Genomic DNA, 4,089 nt, shown 5'->3' with positions numbered 1-4,089 from the left:
ACTTGCTAACCTTGTATTTGGAAAGCAACACGTCCAGTTTACTTGTTCCGTATATTACCTTTCGGTAAACTACCGTCCGGTTGTAAAGGAAAGTGTTGAACAAGCAACTGTTAAGGCAATGTCCCGTGACATGCTTTTGATTATGGTCTATAACGTGTCGGACGCAATTACTATCCTTGGTAGGAGCAATAGTAAAGCTCACCCTTATAATTTTTCGGTCTGGCACAATGTCCTGTCTTTGACCATGCTATGCAACCACCGTTCTTACGGTTGACACCCGATTTAGTTCAGGTGACCTAATGAATTCCAGGTGAATTCCTAGGATTTTACGTTCAATGGTAATGAACGCATTGAAAATAGGGTTTTTAGAAAACAAATCGGTTTGTAATTTTGATCAAAATATTTTCTCGTTTAAGCTCGAGTTTAGATATCATTGAATTCCATGAGTTTGAATTCTCAATCTTTAAGGTCAATCTCTAGGATTGAGTAATATCAGTCTTAAAAGCTGATTTTTAATCTTTAAGGAGATTATCCTTTCTGGGGATCTGATTCATTAGTCTTATCCAGCTAATTTGCATGGTGCCCCCCCATTGTACGAGATAAATCCTTCTCATGGTTAGGATAAATCTGACCACTTGGCGACCCTGTTTAATGCTGAGGTCCGTGGATTTCCAGGTGATTTTAGTGATGACTTTTCTAGATTTTTCGTCAACCTACAGCTGGTCTGGACGACAACTTCATGACCTAAATCAAGAAGCGCGTTTCTTTTTCGGAAGACTTTACTTCCTTTTAATGATGGAATTGATTCATCGTGTAGATCCATCTCTTCTTTTCTTTCATCGGGTAAAACAGTTTAGTTTAGTCCAAAGCAAAAGTATTTTTAGTTATTTGTTACAGATATATGTGACATATGTTTAAAATAACTTGGTAAATTTTCCCACACTTGGCTTTTATTTTCCTTTTTATCGTCCTCTATTCCATTTTAAATGAATTTTAACATTTTCGTTTGTTTCTCAATTTATGTCCTTTCCGAGGTAACAATAATTTCGGTGTTAAAACCTAGTTTTATCGTTCATAAATATGTATAAACATGATTTTAATTCATTTAATTGAAAATTTTGAAAAATTTTACTAGAATTGGGTAGTCAGTATATAAGACTAGGGCTGTTCTTTTTTATCAGAGAGCACTAGATTCTAATACAACTACTGTTTTACTAGTATTTTTAATGGTAACCAAGTGTTTAATATAAAAATTTTAAAATCCGAAAGAATTTAACCCCTTCCCACACTTAAGATCTTGCAATGCCCTCATTTGCAAGAAATCAGTAACAATTTAAATTATTGAGGGTGATTAGTGTGAAAATGATTAAATTTTTACCAAAGTTTCCAAATATATTGGCGTTTGTTTGCTGAATGATAAATGGTGCACATCATTTGTTCATTCCGTCTTGTTGTTATTTCACATATATTTTGCATCTTGTCGTCAAAATTAGTTGCTTTTGCTGAACTTAATGCCAGTCTTTGAAAATGCGTTGTTTTACCCTGTTGTGTACATAAGATAAACTGCAAACATATATACATATTTTTGAAGTTTGGTATATTACCCCACATTCAAAAATTATTAAAATCTAAGAATAAAAGTTAGATAATTATAAAAATGATTACAATATTAACAAAAATATTAAATGTATCAATAATTACAAATTACAAAATAATAAAAAATAATAAGTAAACTAAGGATGATATTGGTACCAATAGGGGTTCCACGCATAACCATAAGTGCTATAGAATGCTTCGGCAGGGTCATACGTAGGATATGGTGGCTGCATCTCTATCGACCAAGGAGGGAAGACGGGTTTCGGTGTAGGAATATAGTTTCTACCTATATGTTGGCAATGCGCTATGATCTGGTTCTGATGAACTTGCCAATCTTCAAATGCTCTCTGTCTAGCATTTTCGTATTCCTGAGAAGCTATAAACCTATGCATTTCTTGCATCTCATTCCCCCCTCCTACATTACCTTGTTCCTGGTTTCTCTCTACCTGTGGATGTCTACCATTGTATCGTACTGCGGCGTTATTTCGCCGCTTCAAAACTTTAGCACCATGGTATACATTTAAACCTATAGTGTCGCGGGGTTCCGGCTCTTCTACCAATAATCCCCCCCGACTTATATCCACACCGAGATATTCACCAATCAAAGTAATAAAAATACCACCTCCTATTATGCTATGTGGACGCATCCCTCGAACCATAGCTGATAAATAATAACCCACACAATATGGTATACTTACAGCGCTGTGTGGGTCTCGAATACACATATGGTAAAACAAATCTTGTTCATTTACCTTTTCTTTGTTTTTACCCCTTTGTGTAATCGAATTAGCTAAAAACCTATGTATTACTCTTAATTCGGCTCTATCTATATCCAAATAAGAGTAGTTTCCCCCTTTAAAACGGTGATGGCTTGTCATTTGACTCCACACACCGTGTGTATCAAAATTTTCATCTATTTTCCTACCGTTTAGTATCAATCCTCTACAATCGGCAGACGCTAACTCCTCAGGCGTATATATACGTAAAGCCTGAGCCATGTCCAGTAAAGACATGTGGCGCATCGAACCGCCTAACAAAAATCTAATAAAAGAACGATCGGTTAAACTAGTTACCCGATCATTCAACTCTATACTACATAACAACTCTTCACACCATACTTTATATACAGGTCTGCGTATGGTGAATAAACATATCCAGTCATTAAAAGAAGAATTACCATACCTCTGTACCAGTAATTCCCTAATTGGCCCGGCCAATTCTACAGCTTCCAAGGGTCCCCATTCTATGACCCTCGGTACCTCAACAACCTTGGAATGAAGAGTATGCAAACCCCGTTGATATTTTGGATAATCTATCCAAAGTCTGTCAAATCTCAGGTTCGGGTGCAACTGTTCCAAGTGCATATCTGAAAAGGTCATGACTGGATGAGGTACATCCTGCTTGTAGTAGTTATCTACCTCCTGTTGTTCCAAGTTCTCAGCAGGAGCATGACGGGCTTGGGATGAAGATTCACCCCTTTCATTCTGCAAAACACATCAAACACAAATTTTGTGCATCCAAATATGCATTAGTGTCAGCAAAATCATCAATCAAAATAATTACAATGACATTATCAATTTACATCAAACTTAAGCTTATTTTCACATTTTTATCAAATCTACACTTTTTCAAATAAGCATATACGAAAATTTTCACCAAGTTCATAAGCATTCAACTCAAATAACATGTCAAAATAATCATTACTAGCAAATAAACAAGTCTCAAATGGCATTATCTTTCAAAAATCAAGTTCATGAATTTTGGACTTGAAAAAGTCCACTTTAATTCTCAAAATCATGTTTAGGCTCAAAGTTTGGATCATTTAACTACCTAGACATGTTACACTACTCAATTTAGCAATAATTCATGACAAAAATCGGCCATAACCTGTTTATATCAAAAAGCCCCAAATTGCTCAAGAACACAAACCCTAGATTATTCAAAATTTGAAGTTTAAGGCTTCTAATCATGTTAAATAGCATCAATCTAGGTTATACAAGCATAATACATAAACAATTTAAGTCTAATTACACTAGAAAGCATCAAAATCAAATTGGGGAAAAATAGCTCAAGAACACTAAAATTCGAATTAAATGGTGTTTAGGTGTAGAAATTTACCGTTTTTCTTGAGTAGTTCCTAGATATCATCCTTCTCAACATGATTTTAGCAAAAAATTTGGTGATTAACGGTTAAAAATTGAGATTTTTGGAGGTGATTTTCGGGTTTTTTCGGGGTGTTTTCGCAGCAGAATTCGCAGTGTTTTTGTGTTTTGTGTGTACAGATCGTTCAGCTTGTTATATTTTTTTTCTGTAATTTTGTCCCTCCGCGAGTCGCGGAGGTTTGCACTTCAAACTCCGCGAGTCGCGGAGTTTGCCCCTTTTTTTTTTTTTTTTTTTTTTTTTTTTATATATAATCTTTAACTTATAACACAATTAAGAAATTAATTTTAAAATTTTGTTTCCCTTGTTATTTAGGACGAGGTCGTTTCGGAT

Source organism: Rutidosis leptorrhynchoides, chromosome 4 (assembly GCF_046630445.1).
Source record: "Rutidosis leptorrhynchoides isolate AG116_Rl617_1_P2 chromosome 4, CSIRO_AGI_Rlap_v1, whole genome shotgun sequence".
In the NCBI taxonomy this organism is placed as follows: domain Eukaryota; kingdom Viridiplantae; phylum Streptophyta; class Magnoliopsida; order Asterales; family Asteraceae; genus Rutidosis; species Rutidosis leptorrhynchoides.
Note: the sequence above shows the minus strand (reverse complement) of the source record.